This window comes from Scyliorhinus torazame, chromosome 8 (genome assembly GCF_047496885.1).
Source record: "Scyliorhinus torazame isolate Kashiwa2021f chromosome 8, sScyTor2.1, whole genome shotgun sequence".
Taxonomy (NCBI): Eukaryota; Metazoa; Chordata; class Chondrichthyes; order Carcharhiniformes; family Scyliorhinidae; genus Scyliorhinus; species Scyliorhinus torazame.
Window position 1 is genome coordinate 85,987,216 of NC_092714.1, and position 18,468 is coordinate 86,005,683.

Below are 18,468 nucleotides of genomic sequence, written 5' to 3' on the forward strand. Positions count from 1 at the left end.
TCCGGTACTATTGGCAAGGACGCCCTGGAGAGAAAAAACATGGAATATACCTGGAGTTAAACTCCCAGATGTTTGAGTCTCCAAAAATAACTACTCCTCCAGCATCCTACCTGCTCTGAACTCACGCCTCGGTAGATATTGGAATAATTGCCACTATTGATCACGCAGTGAAGTATTAATTTCATTCAATATTATCACAAATGGAAATTCTCCCCAGTTGCTTGAGTCACACATCATTTGGTCTTCATTTAGAATAGTTACAATGTTGACTTCTTAATTGACCATAGTCCTTTATGGGTAAATATTTTCTCTAAGCTTAAAAAAAAATCCAAACGACTATTCTTTGATGTGATCTGAAACCCGAATCAACTGAAGTGAGAAGTAATTCTATATTTTCTAACGCATCGCCATGGAGCTGCTAATTTTTTTTTAATGGCAACAGCAATTTTCTGCAAATGATGCATGTTTCATGATGAATATTAATTAAAGCTTCTGTGGAATGCTTTGCTGTCTTATGAGTTCATTACAAAGGCTCTTGCAGACCTTACATCTTAAAGGGCGTAATATCACTGTAATTACTAAGATTGATATGACCACAGGAATAAAATACTGCAGACGCTGGTAATCTGAAATAAAAACAGAAAGAGCAGGAATGCACCAATGGAGACAGCAACAGGGCCAACATCTGAGCTTGAGACAGAATTCCATCAGGAAGAGTTATATTCACCTCGGATTGAAATTGCTTTTGGAATATCAGCATAAATTAAACTGACCGAAAATTACATTTAGTATTTGAAAAACATAGATTTGATGATGGAAAATGTAAATAGGATCAAAACATGAGTCATAAGCATCAGTAACACATGTATTTTGAAATTCAAATGAATACAGACACAAACTTACATCGGAAAATGTTCCTTCTTATGGTATCAGTGTGTCTCAGCTAGTAACACCTTTGTGCTCGGAGTCGAAAGATGTGGGTTGTGTAATCTAAGTTGACTTTTCGGTGCAGTCATATCATTCTATCATAGAATTTACATCTACACCGGCTCTTGGAAAGAGTACCCTACCCAAGGTCAACACCTCCACCCTCTCCCCATAACCCAGTAACCCCACCCAACACTAAGGGCAACTTTGGACACTAAGGGCAATTTATCATGGCCAATCCACCTAACCTGCACATCTTTGGACTGTGGGAGGTAACCGGAGCAGACACGGGGAGGATGTGCAGACTCCGCACAGACAGTGACCCAAGCCGGAATCGAACCTGGGACCCTGGAGCTGTGAAGCAATTGTGCTATCCACAATGCTACCGTGCTGCCCTAATTGCTGGAGGTAAATTTGGTCAGATGAGATGATGGAGGGCAGGGGGGGAGGGACAATTCTCCCAAATAATAACAAGTGTTATTTTGGGCGGTGGGGGGAGGGACAATCCTCCCAAAAAATGACAAGTGTTGTTTTGGGGAGGAAGTCAGGTGTGAATCCTGCTGGCTGTTCCCGCGTAACTCCCATTGCAATTCACTCACACTTGGTCATTTTTTTTTAGCTTTGGGGGGGCCTCACTGAATTCTCCCACAATGACAATTATTTTTGGAGTGGGGACCGAACGAGGCAAGACTCTCTCCTCAGAGATGGGGCACCATTTTTAAAACGTGCGCTGATCGCAAAGATAAATTGAAGGTCACCCACTCCCTCCACCCATGGACATCGTGACACCTCCCCTCCATCACTAAACATCCCTGCTATGCCCCCCTCCCCTCACACACAACACACACACACACCACACAAACATGAGGGTAACATGGCTTGGCACCCCCACCCACCCGGCTCATCCACCCTTGCCGGCATTCGGGCATCGGGTGTGTCTGCTATTACAATCCCCTACAGTTCTAGAGCTTGTATAGCATTTGCTTCCCCTCCTACAGATATCATCGAGTGTTTGCCTCCATCCACAACACTGGCAACGAGGATCAAGTGGAGCTGCCGTAAGCAGCAAGTGCTGTGGCATCAGACCGTTTTTCAACGACCTCGGGAGGCCATTCTACAGCCATAAGTCATGGCCTACATAGGTGAACTCGAGCCTTTCGTGCCGACCCGGATGGTTGGGCTCAGTGCGTCGATAGACTTCAACTTTTTTTCCACACGAATGCCGTCACCAATGACGAGCGACAGGCTGTCACTTTACTGACCGCCGTTGGCGGACTGACTTATGCACTAATCAGGAACTTGACTTACCCGGACAGCACGGACGGGATGTCTTCGCCAAGCTGATCGACTGGGTGGGCCATCGCCTAAATCCACAGACCCCAATTAGTGTCCAATGGTACCATTTCCATTCGGCTTCACAGACGCCGGCGGAATCCACTGGGGAATACTTGGTACGCTTACGGGGACTCGCTGCCTCCTGTGAGTTTGGAGCTGCCCTGGCTGAATCACCACGGGACCGCTTCATTTGCGGACTTCGAGACCAGGAGAAACAGCAAAAGCTGCTAATGGAGATCGCCCTGACCCTTGATAGGGCCATCGACATAGCGCTCGCCCAGCAATGCGCCAATTGCGGGCTCCTGGCGGCCATGAACGTTAGGCATCGCCAAGAGCATCAGCCAATGCCTACCGGAAGTGAGGTGACGGGAACTTAACAGATCGGAAGTCACCGCAGGTCCCACAACCGCTGCAGCGACCATGGGGCTTTCCCAGACTCATCGTTCCCAGATGGCAGGCGCCTGTATCGAGCGGGTAACCAAAGCCAGGAACGAGGCTCCGGATAATCAGGTGAGGGCACCATCCCCCTGCAACGGACAAGTCACCATTTCCCCCCAAGAGACCGCATGTACTTCCTGAAGGACTTGGACGCTGAGGAGCCAACCTTACCACTGCTCTGTGTAACTGGCCCCAGAATGGCACCTATCAGGGTGACACTGCTGCCAAACTAACACCCTACTGAGATGGAACTGGACAGTTTTGGTCGTCACACATTTGCTGCCATCCGGCAGGTCTTCAGCCACTAGAGCTTTGTGACATGGCAGGCAGCTTTGGAAATTGAGGGCACCGTCTACTTGCCCATGGCATATGGAGACCAGTCCGTGTGCTTACAATTGGTGGTAGTCCGCGGCAATGGGCCCAGCCTATTGGGGTGCGATTTGTTGCATCACTTATATTTAGATTGGCAACGCGTGTGCCAGATGCACCCCCATGGACTGGATGGAGTGCTGTCCAAGTTCTCTTCGGTTTTCAACGAAGGCCTCGGAACCATCAAAGGAGCAATGGCCACAATCAATGTAGAGGAAAACACCCGCCCTGTGCCGTATGCACTTCGCGCCAAGGGAGACCAGGAATGGAACCATTTCGAGCAGTTGAAGATTATTTGCTCTATCCGCTATGTCTATTGGATCGTGCCCAGGATGGCCATGCTGCTCAGTCCACTCCACCAACTACTGAAGAAGGGACAGAAGTGGGACTGAGGCCCCCGGCACCAGAAGGCGTTTTACGAGGTGAAGCAGCGGCTCACATCAGAAGAGCTGCTCACCCATTTTGACCTGGACAAGCCCCTGCTCCTCACGTGCGACGTATCACCGTACGGCATTGGGGTGGTCCTGCACACCACATGCCCGATGGCTCAGAGCGACCTATAGCTTTTGTGTCCCACATGCTGGCAGATAACGAGCAAAACTATGCCCAGATAGAGAAGGAAGGCTTGGCAGTGGTGTTCGCGGTGAGGAAATTCCACCAGTACGTTTTATGGGCGGATGCTCACAGCTGACCACACGCCCCTGCTGGAGTTATTTAAGGAAGATCGGGTGATTCCTCCGATAGCATCCGCCCGGGTTCAGCGGTAGGCCCTGCTTCTTTCGGCCTACGAGTACACTTTGGAGCATTGCCTGGGCAAAAGAATCTTGCACACAGATGCGGTGAGCTGCCTGCTTCTACCCATGAAGCCGCCGGCTCCTGCCACAGCCATGGAGGTGATAGCCGCTCTCCATTTCATGGACACTTTGCCAGTAATGGCAGCTCATATCGGAGAATGGACTCAGACCCACCCAGATTTGTCGCGGGCCCGACGTATGGTCCAATACGGGACTCGACATTGGGCGATACCAGACGAGCTGAGGGCCTACACCGCCAAGCTACCTGAGATGAACGTCGAAGATGGCCTCCTATGGGGGACACGGGTGGTTGTACCTGAACAGGGGCCGATTGAAAGACCTCCATAACGAGCACTCCGGGTGGCCAAGATGAAAATGTTGGTGCGCAGCTATGTTTGGTGGCCCGGACTGGATGCCGAGATCGAGCGGGTGGCCCACAATTGCACCCCATGCCAGGAACACCAAATGGTGCCACCGGTGACCCCGGATGCATCCCTGGGAGTAGCCTGGGAAGCCTTGGTCCCAGATATAAATCGACTTTGAAAGAGGAAATGCTGGAAAATCTCAGCAGGTCTGGCAGCATCTGTAGGGAGAGAAAAGAGCTAACGTTTCGTGTCCAATGACTCTTTGTCAAAGCTTCCATTAAGATATTCACTATATCAGCGAAAAGGTCATGTTTTACGATTTCCTCTCCATATAATCACAGTAAAGCATCAAATCATTTACCACGGGAGCTGCAAATCATTATAAAGAGTAGTTCAAAGTCAGATATTTTTTTTCAATGTATTGGGTTCCTGGGCAGCAAAGTGGTCTTCAGTGTGCAGTGAGCGGATTGGGTCTTACGTTCTGAAGTTTTAAATGTTTCAAGTTATCAGAAAGGTTTCTGCCAATCTCTGACAGTTAATTGATGATGTAATCTACAACCAGACTTGTTTTTGTTACATCAATACTGTATTAGTGTGAGTCCCTAATGCAGGGTATTGTTTTGAACACAGAGAAACTTTAATAAATATTTATTGGAAGCAATTTTTATTTGAATCAACATTTGTTTCATTGATGTCTTTTGAAGGCCAGGGATATTCCTTTACTTCTCAATTCCAACATACACTCCTATAGAAATTTATCATAAATACTTCATATTTTTTTAATAGTTTAGTAGTTCAATAAACCAAACAGACATGATTTAAAGGAGAACTAAAAGATTTTTCCTTTTCATACATTAGAAGGTAAATTCAGCAAACCATTGTTTTTAACCGAGATCCACAGGCCAAGTCATAGAACAGAAGTGACATGTTCTAACTCATAGAGTTGAGAGTGTAGAAGGAGGCCATTCAGCCCATTCAGTCTGCACAGGCCCTTGGAGAGAGCATCCCAACCAATCCCACAGCTCCACCATATCCCTGTAAGCTGACCTAACCTTTTGGACACTAAGGGGCTATTTAGCATGACCAATCCATCTAACCTGCACATCTTTGGACTGTGGGAGGAAACCGGAGCACCAGGAGGGAACCCGTGGAGAAAGTACAAACTCTACACAGACCATTACCCGAGGCAGGAATTGAACCCCGGACCCTGGAGCTGTGAGGCAGCAGTGCTAACCATTGTGCTGCTGTGCCGCCCTCATTCTCCAAACTGCTAGGTGTGGTAGTCACCACTGTTTGTATAGTACGTGTATTAGAGGTAATACGGTAAGGCTCCTGTACTACAGGTATGGGGGTAGATCCCTGCCTGCTGGCTCCACCCAGTAGGCGGAGTATAAATGTGTGTGCTCACCGAGCTGCTGCCATTTCGGTAGCAGCTGCAGGAGGCAACACATCTCTGCTTAATAAATCCTCGATTACTCTCTACTCTCATCTCGTCGTAATTGATAGTGCATCAATTTATTAAGCAGAGATATTACAGCGATGGAACTACGCATCAAGCCAGATCGCCTACAGCTGCATCCTCAAACAGACAACGCCACGTCGGCCTTTGCCATTGGCTAGCTTGCTTTGAAGGCTACATCGGATCAGCGACAGAACAACCCTCAGAAGCACAGAAACTCCAGATCCTGTACTCACAGGTGAACTCCAATATTTTACTCTTATCCGGGATGCGCCCAACTACACTGAGGCCATGGCACTTCTGAAAGGGAACTACATCCGGCCGATCAACAAATTCTACGCCAGGCACCTCCTGTCCACGTGGCAACAACTCCCCGGTGAGTCATTGGACGATTTTGGGTGTGCCCTGCACATCCTGGTGAGGAACTGCGATTGCCAAGCAGTTTCAGCCGTTGAACATACTGAACTCTTAATCAGGGATGCTTTCATTACGGGCATGGGGTCGGCGTACATCCGCCAGTGCCACTTAGACGTGGGAACACTCGACCTCACGGTGACCAAGCAATTCGCAACCTCACTAACGGTAGCCTCCTGTAATGTACAATTGTACGCCCTCGACCGCACGGTGCCCCCTTCATGGACATCGTGGGCCCCAACAGCCAACCTCAAGCCTGTGCCGCATGGCAACCAGCCAACCCCGGGGGGCCCAAGTGCTATTTTTGCGGGCAGACAAAGCACCCCCGGCAGCGCTGCCCGGCACGGAGTGCAATCTATAAGACTTGCGGGAAGAAGGGACATTTCGCTGCTGTGTGCCAGGCCCGGTCGATCGCCGCTGTATCCAGGTCCATTGTTCCTGCACCCCCCATGTGCGACCCGTGGGCGCCGCCATTTTCATCCCCGCAGCCCACGTGCGCCCCGGGGGCGCAGCCATCTTCGGCACCATTTTGGACGGCGCCTCAGGACCCCTGCTCGTCGGGCACCTCATCTGGCCGCTCAACGCCCACCCACCGCCGCCGACAGCCCGGGGCCCACCAACACCAGTCGCAGCTCGCCTCCTGTGGTAAATGTATTATGCCAATAATCCACCATTGTATTTGTATCTGTGCTGTTGCCCTTGTATTTGTATCTGTGCTATGCTGTTGCCCTTGTGGGCTCCTCCTATGGGCCATTGTATGGCATTATCCACAGGGGAACATGTTTGGGCCTGTATGGGCACCGCCCATGGTTCCTCCCCTTGAAGGAAGGTATAAAGAGCAGTCGGCCTGTAGGCAGTTCTCAGTATTGGATCAGTCACTGTTCTAAGTTGATTAAAGCCACAGTTTACTTCTACTCCCGTCTCGAGTGAATTGATTGTCGCATCAATTTAATCAACTTAAACGCAACTATGGAATCGGCCCTCAAACCTGACTGACTGGAACTCGACCCGCAGGCCGCGGAGACAAAATAAATATTTTCACACTGGCTCCGCTGCTTCAAGGCCTATCTTGCAGCCTCCTCCATGCCTTACGTCACCGACGAACAGAGGCTGAGCCTCCTCCACGCACGAGTGAGCCATCAAATCTCTGTTCAACTCGACGAGGCCTCCTCCTACGCAGACGCCCTCGCGATGCTCGAACGCCTCTATGTACGGCCCATGAACGAGGTCTACGTGCGACACATCCTCACTACTCGCCGCCAGCGCCCCAGGGAATCGCTAGAAGACTTCCTACGCGACCTCAAAGCCCTCGCACGCAGCTGCAACTACCAGGCTGTTACGACCACTCAACATATGGAACTCGCCATCCGAGACGTCTACATGGCGTCCGGTCCAACAACGTGAGATAGCGCCTAGTCGAAAAGGGGGCCCTGGACCTGGATCAGGCGGTAAAGTTAGCCTCTTCTCTGGAAGTAGCGTTCCAGAGCCTTAACGCGTTCCCGGCTGACCAAGCGACCATAGACTACCCCAGGCCTGTGCCGCATGCTGCCCACCCACCCTGCTGTTTCTGTGGCCAGTTTCAACACCCCCGGCAGCACTGCCCAGCCTGTAACGCGAACTGCAGCACCTGCGGGAGAAAAGGACATTTTGCCAAAGTTTGCCTGGCCAGGTCCAAGAACTCTAACTCACAGGACCGATTCTCAGACTCACAGGCCCGCAGACCCCGCAGTGTGGTAGCGTGTCTGCCGACTCCGCCCCTTGTAGATGCGTCATCAGCCACATGCTATCCATGGGGGCAGCCATCTTCCAGTTCTCACAGCACGTGCGACTCACGGGGGCCACCATTTTGCTCCTCCTCCCCCAAGCGGCCGGCCATGTGCGATCCATTGGGGCCGCCATCTTGGACGCCATCTTCCTCACCGCCCGCTACGCTCGACCAACGGGGGCCGCCATCTTGGCCGCCATCTGCTACGCCGCACGATGCGTACGATCAACAAGGGCAGCCATCGCTGAACAGCCCCAGCACCTCCGACCATGCCGGCTACCCGCAACTCAGCACGGCCACCCTGGACCAGTCGTGACCCAAGCACCTCCGGAGCTCCATGATGACCGTCTGGGTAAACGGGCACAAGCCACCTTGCCTTTTCGACTCCGGGAGCGCAGAGAGCTTCATTCACCCGGACATGGTAAGACACTGCTCGCTCCCAATATTCCCGACGTAACAAACCATCTCCCTCGCCTCTGGGTCGCACTCGGTGCAAATCCCAGGGTGCACAACCGCAACCCGAGCAATACAGGGTGCCGTGTACGCCAATTTTAAATTATATGTGCTCCCAGACCTCTGTGCTCCTCTCCTATTGGGACTAGATTTCCAATGCAACCTCAGGAGCCTTACCCTGAAGTTCGGGGGGCCCCTTCCCCCACTCACCATATGCTGCCTCAGGGCCCTAAAAGTCGACCCTCCCCCACTCTTTGCAAACCTCACCGCCGACTGCAAACCAGTCGCCACCAGAAGCAGGCGGTATAGCATACAGGACTTTTATCAGGTCTGAGGTCCAGCGACTCTTGCGCAAGGGAGTCATCGAGGCCAGCAATAGCCCCTGGGGAGTTCAGGTGGTGATCGTCAAGACCGGGGAGAAGAACCGGATGGTTGTAGATTACAGCCAAACCATAAACCGGTACATGCAACTCGATGCGTACCCCCTTCCCTGTCATAATATACACCAGTATATCATGGTGCAGACACACACTGATGGACACACAGTGGGACCAATCAACATACACAACACCGCAGCCAATCACCAGTGAGAGCACACGCACTATAAAGACAGGGGACATCGGAGTTCCCGCTCATTCGAGTAGCACCTAGCTAGGAGCACAGAGCTCACAGCCTGCAGCACAGACATTCACCATGTGCTGAATGCATCAACTGGTTAGGACAAGGCAAAGGTCTTTAGTTAAAGCTGGTATCGTATTTACCCACAGTTCAAGTATGTTTAAATAGTTAACCTTTTAATAAAATAGTGTTGTACTACTTCAAGTGTTGGTGACCTGTATGTGATCCAGAACACCCAACACATCATTCCCCGGATCGCAGACATGGTTAATCAGATCGCGCACTACCAGGTGTTCTCCACGGTGGATCTGAAGTCTGCATACCACCAGCTCTCAATCCGCCTGGGGGACCGCCACTACAGGGCTTTTGAGGCAGACGGCCGCCTTTTCCACTTCCTCCGGGTCCCCTTTGGCGTCACGAACGGGGTTTCGGTGTTCCAAAGAACAATGGACCGAATGGTGGACCGGTACGGGCTGCGGGTCACATTTCCGGACTTGGACAATGTCACCATCTGCGGCCATGACCAGCAGGACCACGACGCCAACCTCCACAGATTTCTCCAAACCACCCAAACCCTAAACCTCATGTACAACAAGGAGAAATGCGTTTCCGGCACAACCAGACTAGCCATCCTCGGCTACGTCGTGGAAAACGGGGTTCTAGGACCCGACCCTGACCGGAGGCGCCCCTTCCTGCAACTCCCCCACTGCCCCAGGGCCCTGAAGTGGTGCCTTGGGTTCTTTTCATATTATGCCCAGTGGGTCCCCAACTATGCGGACAAAGCCCGCCAACTAATCAAGGCCACCATCTTCCCACTGGTGACTGAGGCCCGCCAGGCCTTCAGCTGCATCAAGCCGGACATCGCCAAAGCCGCGATGCGCGCGGTGGACGAGTCCGTCCCCTTCCAGGCAGAGAGCGACGCATCAGAGATCGCTCTCGCCGCTACCCTCAATCAAGCAGGCAGACCGGTAGCATTTTTTTCGCGCACCCTCACCACCTCCGAATTCCGGCACTCTTCTTTTGAAAAAGAGGCCCAAGCCATCATGGAAGCCGTACGGCACTGGAGGCACTACCTCGCTGGTCGGAGGTTTACTCTCGTCACCGACCAACGATCGGTAGCCTTCATGTTCGATAATACGCAGCGGGGCAAAATCAAGAACGATAAGATCTTGAGGTGGAGGATCGAACTCTCCATCTATAATTACGATATAGTATATCGTCCTGGGAAGCTCAACGAGCCCCCAGATGCCCTGTCCCACGGCATATGCGCCAGCACGCAAGATGACCGACTACGGGCTATCCACGATGACCTCTGCCACCCGGGTCACCCGGCTTATCCACTATATCAAGGCCCGCAATCTGCCCTACTCCACCGAGGAGGTCAGAGCTATGACCAGGGACTGCCAGATCTGTGCGGAATGTAAACCGCACTTCTATCGACCAGATAAGGCCCACCTGGTGAAGGCATCCCGGCCCTTTGAGCGCCTCAGTATCGATTTCAAAGGGCCCCTCGCCTCCAATAACCGCAATACATATTTCCTCAACATTATTGATGAGTTCTCCCGCTTCCCATTTGCAATCCCTTGCCCCGACATGACCACGTCCACCGTCATTAAAGCCCTACATAGTGTCTTCACCCTGTTTGGTTTCCCCAATTATGTCCACAGTGACCGGGGCTCGTTGTTCATGAGCGACGAACTGCGTCAGTATTTGCTCAGTAAGGGCATCGCCTTGAGCAGGACTACCAGTTATAACCCCAGGGGAAACGGGCAGGTGGAGAGGGAGAACACAGCGGTCTGGAAGACCGTCCTACTGACCCTGCGGTCCAGGGATCTCCCAGTTTCTCACTGGCACGAGGTCCTCCCCGATGCGCTCCACTCTATTAGGTCCCTACTTTGCACGGGCACAAACGAGACCCCACATGACCGCCTATTTGTTTTCCCGAGGAGATACACCTCAGGGGCCTCACTTCCGTCCTGGCTGAAGACACCGGGGCCAGTCCTACTCAGAAAACACATCAGGAGCCACAAGTCTGATCCTCTGGTAGAGCGGGTGCAGCTCCTGCACTCCAACCCCCAGTACGCTTATATTGAACACCCCGATGGCCGACAGGATACGGTCTCCCTCCGGGACCTGGCGCCCGCCGGTTCCACCACCACCACCACCACTGCCCCTCCATCATATCCCGCCCAAACTACCATGACTACTGACCCCACCCCTCTATGGCTTTCACGCTCCCTCCCGCCCGCCATCCCCCCTTCACCGATCCACAGGAATGAAGCTCCAGAAGAGACGATCCCAGAATCCACATCTGTACCCGCACCGGCGCCCTCACTACCGATGCCAGCACGGACGAGTTCAACACCCGGGCCAGCAACAACGCCAGAGCTTCGGCGATCACAGCGCACAATCCGTGCGCCGGACCGGCTGAACTTATGAACCCGTCAACCCCGCCGGACTTCATTTTTTTAACAGGGGGTGAATGTGGTGAATGTATTATGCCAATAATCCACCATTGTATCTGTATCTGTGCTGTTGCCCTTGTATTTGTATCTGTGCTATGCTGTTGCCCTTGTGGGCTCCTCCTATGGGCCATTGTATGGCATTATCCATAGGGGAACATGTTGGAGCCTGTATGGGCTCCGCCCATGGCTCCTCCCCTTGAAGGGAGGTATAAAGAGCAGTCGGCCTGTAGGCGGTTCTCAGTATTGGATCAGTCGCAGGCAGGCACTGTTCTAAGTTGATTAAAGCCACAGTTTACTTCTACTCCCGTCTCGAGTGAATTGATGGTCGCATCACCTCCATCACGCTCGACCAGTCCCGGCCGCACAACCTCGCAACCGTGACGATGACGGTGAAAGTCGATGGCCACAAGGCACCTTGCCTTCCCGACTCCGGGAGCACGGAGAGCTTTAACCACCCCTCTACGGTAAGGCGCAGCTCCCTCGCAGTACTCCCCATTACCCAGAGAATCTCCCTGGCCTCTGGAACCCACTCCGTGGAAATCCGGGGGTACTGCATCGCCACTCTCACCATCCAGGGCGTAGAGTTCAGCAACTTCCAGCTCTACGTCCTCCCCAACCTCTGCGCTGCCTTGCTACTTGGCTTGGACTTCCAGTGCAACCTCCAAAGTCTAACTCTAAAATTCGGCGGACCCCTACCACCGCTCACCGTATGCAGCCCCACGACCCTTAAGGTCGACCCACCTTCTCTGTTTGCAAACCTCACCCCGGATTGCAAACCCGTCGCCACCAGCAACAGACGGTACAGTGCCCAGGACAGGACCTTCATCAGGTCAGAGGTCCAGCGGCTACTGCGGGAAGGCATCATTGAGGCCAGCAACAGCCCCTTGAGAGCCCAAGTGGTAGTTGTAAAGACTGGGGAGAAACACAGGATGGTTGTTGACTACAGTTAGACCATCAATCGGTACACACAGCTCGATGTGTACCCCCTCCCACGCATATCTGATATGGTCAATCAGATTGCACAGTACCGGGTCTTCTCTCCAGTGGACCTAAAATCTGCCTACCACCAGCTCCCTATCAGCAAGGCGGACCGCCAATACACTGCGTTCGAATCAGATGGCCGCCTTTACCACTTCCTTTTGGTTCCTTTCGGCGTCACTAATGGGGCCACGGTCTTCCAACGGGAGATGGACCGAATGGTTGACCGGTACGGACTGTAGGCCACCTTCCCGTACCTAGATAACATCACCATCTGCGGCCACGACCAGCAGGACCACGACGCTAACCTTTTCAAATTTCTCTACACCACCAAACTCCTGAACCTCACGTATAACAAGGAGAAGTGCATGTTCAGCACCAACCGCTTAGCCATCCTAAATTGTGTAAAATGGCGTTGTGCAAAATGGAGTTCTAGGGCCCGACCCCGACCGCATGCACCCCCTCATGGAATTCCCCCTCCCCCACTACCCCAAGGCCCTCAAACAATGCCTGGGGTTCTTCTCCTATTATGCCCAGTGGGTCCCTAACAATGCGGACAAGGCCCGCCCACTCATCCACTCCACAGTTTTCCCTGACGGCTGAGGCCCACCAGGCCTGCAACCGTATCAAGGTTGATATCGCCAAGGCCCTGGAGTGTGTGTGGCGGGGATCAATGGGGGAGGGGGGGAGTGGTACGCATGCGGTCGACGAGACTATCCCCTTTCAGGTCGAGAGCGATGCACCAGACGTTGCTCTGGCCGCCACCCTCAACCAGGCAGGCAGGCCCGTGGCATTCTTTTCCCGCACCCTCCAAGCCTCCGAAATTCGGCACTCCTCTGTCGAAAAGGAGGCCCAAGCCATCGTAGAAGCTGTGTGGCATTGGAGGCATTACCTGGCCGGCAGGAGATTCACTCTCCTCACTGACCAACGGCCGGTTGTCTTCATGTTCAATAATACACAGTGGGATAAGATCAAAAATGATAAAATCTTAAGGTGGAGGATCGAGCTCTCCACCTACAATTACGAGATTTTGTATCGCTCCGGTAAGCTCAACGAACCCCCCGATGCCCTATCCCCAGGTACATGTGCCAGCGCCCAAGTGGACCGACTCCGGGCTCTACACGATGGTTTCTGTCATCCAGGGGTCACCCGGTTCTTTCACTTCATAAAGGCCCGCAACCTACCCTACTCCATTGCGGAAGTCAGGGCGGTCGCCAAAGACGGCGAGGTCTGCGCGGAACGTGGTCGATGAATACTCCAGATTCCCCTTCACCATTCCATGCCCCGATATGACGTCTACCACAGTCATCAAAGCCCTCAATAGCATCTTCACCCTGTTCAGTTTCCCCGCTTACGTCCACAGCGACTGGGGATCCTCCTTTATGAGTCAGTTCCTGCTCAGCAAGGACATTGCCTCGAGCAGGACGATCAGCTACAACCCGCGGGGAAACGGGCAGATGGAGAGGGAGAATGGGACGATCTGGAAGGTCATCCTGCTGGCCCTACGGTCTAAAAGTCTCCCGGTCTCCCACTGGCAGGAGATCCTCCCCGACGCGCTCCACTCTCTCCGATCGCTACTTTGCACTGCGACTAATGAAACCCCCCATGAACGTCTCCTTGCCTTCCCTAGGAGGTCCACCTCCGGGGTTTCGCTCCCAACGTGGCTGGCAGCTCCAGGACCTGTCCTCCTCCGCAAGCACATGCGGCTTCATAAGGCAGACCCGTTGGTCGAAATGGTACAGCTGCTGGATGCGAACCCGCAGTACGCCTACGTGGCATACCCCGACGGCCGCCAAGACACATTCTCCCTCAGGGGCTTGGCACCAGCTGGGTTCCCCCCCCCCCCGATTGCCCCGGCGCCACCCATCCTCCCCCCAGCGCACCACACTACAGCCCCCGCCACAGGACGATCCGTCCTCTGTTGCTAACTTTGCCTTGGTTCAATTGCTCTGTTTTATTACCTTTGCTCTTGAGTCGCCAGGTATATTTTATGATACCGCCACATGGTTCAAGTCCGAGTAATGATCAATAATCCAATACACCGCTTAGTAAGATTTAAATCAAAGCACATTTATTATACAGTAATCACTACTCATGCATAAATTCTACGTCTAAGCTACTTCTGCGACTAACAGGCCAATACTTAACTTGGAACTGCCCACCAGGTCAGGGAAACGAATGGCCTTTCGTTCGGGTTCTGAGCCTGCGGGATTCGAAGTTGGTACAGGTTGGTAGCTAGGAGCGCCTATCTCGTAGCGAGCGTTGAAGTAAGACTTACTGTTTTAAGCGGCTGTTGAAGAGCTGAAGAGCAGAGTGCCGGTGGAGGGCAGGTGAAGAGAAGAGAGTGACTTGAACTTGGGCTCAATTCTTATAGTTCCCAGAGGGTTCCCGCCTTTCGGGCGGACCCTGTACCTGGTCCCAAGTGATTGGACTTTGTCCCAATCACTTGGTTCGATTCTCTCCAATGCTGGAGCGATTCCTTGATCGATGGGCGGTCTTGAGGTGGTCGTTCACCTCCCTTTGTATAGGCTTCTGCTGGCGCCGAGGAGTCTGGGTTGGCTTTGTGTGTCTAAATGTTGCTTATTGATCCCGGGGATTGCTCATTAATATGCAGATGGCTGGTGTTTTGTTATGCTGATGGTTACTGGTAGCGATCTTGCCTGGCCTTCCCAGAGGTGAATACACAGTCAACCTGCAGCTGCTCTTTTTTGTCCTGTTAGCTGATTTTCCCATCAGCCTTTGCCGTTCGCCATTTTGAATCGGGAGTTAGCCATTTTAAGTGGCTACATTGTGATCCTAACGCGAAGCGTGAAGGATCACATAATTATGTTGCTTTCCATTCCCTGACCTGGGGGGGGGGGGGGGGGGGGGCACTTCCTTCATGGCCTCTGCACTGACCATAGCTATGCAAAAATTTTTTAACTAACAATTCTTAGGGTGCTATGTCAGACAGGGACATGCATTACAAAACAATAAACTGGGAACCTCTAACTATTCTTAATACACTACACTCACTTAAACATTTCATTATCCTAACTTCCTCAACCATACAACAAAATCATAGCATTTTATACACAGTCTTTCCTGGCTTGGCAATCAAGCTCAGGATCATACAATTTGCTCATGAACAGTTCTTTACATTTCTTTATTTACAATAAACGCAAGTGAATGCACTTTATTATCGACGGCGAGGGTCGGGGGTCTGGTCGTAACTGAAAATAGGGGATCTGATCCTATATACCGGGGTCCGAGCGCGGTAGGCTCTCCTTCTCCATTTCCGTAGATGCATAGTCTACGCAATGCAGCAGAGTATCGCTAATACTAGTAAAGTTTCTATTACATTGGATAGTGAGTACCAGGTTATAAACCTGGCACATCAAGATGATGTGGTGTGGCTGGTGACTGGGCTCTGGGTACTGCGGGGAAGTGAAACATTAACGGCTGGGGGGCTTGAAGTCATGGGGTTCGCGTTTATGCGCAACCAAATGTCCAAAAAGATGATGTTGATCCACGTGGAGGAAGTCCTCATGGCTCTTCTCTTTCCTTTTCTTTCTTTGTCTTTTCCGGTCCTGGAACTTCTGGAGTTCTGTGGAAACAAGCATAGTGTCTGTAACTACCTTTGTTTAATATCTCGTACGATAGTGTGGCTGTCCTTTGGTGCCAATTATTCCCTTTATAATTGGTCACTATGTGTGACTCCCTCATTTTTTTTTCAAAAATCGAATTTTAGGACAAGACACACTTTCCAAATAATGAACCAGTGCTGATTTACCATCCAAATCTTCCAGGATGTAAATAGCATATGGTCGGCAACCTAAGGGTTACCTGAAGCAAACAAAACTTTTTTAACTGAAAGTGCCAAAATGAGGTGCGTATGGGCCGCGAGGGGTAAGAGTTGGATGGAGTCCCCGGGTAGGACGGCTACCAATGCCGTGTCTCTCCTACCCGAGCATAGTTGACCAGAGGGGTGTTCCCAGGCAGGGCGGTCCCAGGCCGTTTCTCCACTGCCTGAGCAACCGACAAGAACGGGCAGAAAATGTAGTCATCATGGTGGGGCTGCCGTAGTGGTTCTTTCCTTCGAACCAGAAGGGCAGTTATGAACGGGCATCTGATACCCGAACAAGTGTCTGCAGACAAGGTAGTTCCTCTGAACTAGTGTCTGGCAATAGTGAGCCTCTGTGGGCAAGGCCACAGAGGTTTCGGCCGAAAAGGCGTGGGGCCGTGAAAAATTGTCCGGTCAGATAAACAACATTTAACAAACTTACAAACAACATAAAACATGCTGCAGGTTCCATCAGAAAGGACACCACTTCTCCCAAGCGGTTCCTTTAAAACATCATCTGGACACCTCAGTTCTGGGTTGCGAACAAGGTCACAAAGGGGTTCTCGGTTTGGGAGTCAGACCCAAGGTCGTCACCTTCTCCCGGGTGCCAAACTCTGGAGTGTATCAGGGCTGAAAGGGCTGCGTGGTGTGAGGTGGGGTCGCTCTCGTCGTTTCGGACGAGTTGGAACGAGTTATCACGGTGCCAATAATTGGTGTCTAGCTGTGTGGGGACGGAATCGGGGTCGTCAGTTAGTTCGGTGGTCGGTGGTGGGGTTTATTTAGGAAAGTGATCATGAAGGGATCACTCGGATCGTAGACGGAATCGCTGGGTGTGGGTCCGGTTGCATGGGGATAGTAGGGAGGCGTGCTGTGGCTATCGTCCGAGTCACAGTTGCTGTCTCTGCTGCTGCAGTCTGTGGGCGTTCCGGGGCGGAGTGTATAATTCGGGGGTGGAGCCGAGGTCGAGTCCGTGGTTGGGCTGGACGTGGTGGGGGTTGATAGGGTTACGTTGGCTGTGGGCGGGGCGTGGTGTGCTGCGTCGAGCATGACGTGGTGTGCGTGGTTCGACTGGGCTCCATATGCCTTCAGCTGGTTTATATGGAACCATGCAGTCTTACCGTTGGGGTATTTTATTTTATACACGGAAGGGCTTACATTGTCCGCAATGGAATACGGACCCGAGTATTTCGGTGATAGGAATGTGCTGGGGTTATATACAGAGAGCATAACTGGCTGTCCTATACTGTACTCAGTCGCATGCACTGTCTTGTCGAAACAAGCCTTGCTCTGTTTCTTCCTGGTGCCCAATTTTACTGCAGCTGCTAGCTGAGCTGTTTTAACATTTTCCACTAATTGCTCTACTGCTTTCTCACGTGTGAGGGCCGTCACTTCGGGGCTGGCAAGTCTAAACCTAACAAATATTCTGTGCCTTTCATGGGGCGTCCGGTCATGAGAGTGTGTGGGGTGTAACCTGTGGAAGTAGAAATTGTGTTACACAAAAACATCAGCGCAAAAGGGAGGACTGAGTCCCAAGTGGTGTTGTTCTGCTGAACCATTTTTCTGAGGGTGGATTTTAGGGTCCGATTCATGCGCTCCACTCGACTGTGGGTGGTATGCTATGTGGAATTTTTGGGTGATGCCAAATATCGTGAGGACGTTCTGCATGACATGTCCCGTAAAATGGGAACCTTGATCGGATTCAATGCTATGGGGGAGTCCCCATCTTGTAAAGATGTGGTGGGTCAAAATCTTGGCTGTGGTTTTTGCAGTGTTTGTGCAGGCTGGGAATGCTTCCACCCATTTTGTAAATGTGTCAATTATCACAAGTACATATTTATAGCCATTCCTGCAAGGGGGCAATGGTCCTATAAAATCAATCTGGAAGTTAGTCCAGGGGCCGTTAACAGGTCGGGTGTGGCTAAGTTGAGCCTTTTTGGCATGTCTGTCCGGATTATTCTGGGCGCAGATAAGACAATTCTCTATGTAATGGTTTACATCTTCCTTTAAATTCGGCCACCAACAAAGCTGCTTGAGATGGGCTGTGGTGGGACCGATTCCCTGACGTCCATGTCCGTCATGGAACAAACAAATCAGTTGATTCCTGTCCTGTTCAGGAACCACATAATGGGTGTCTTTTAACACCACACCGTCATGTGTGGTCAGTGCATTTCTAAATCACTCGTAGGGTGCTGGATACTTTCCTTTTACAATCTCCCTGAGATTGCTGTCCTGCTTCTGGGCCTCTACTAGATCCTCGATCTTTGT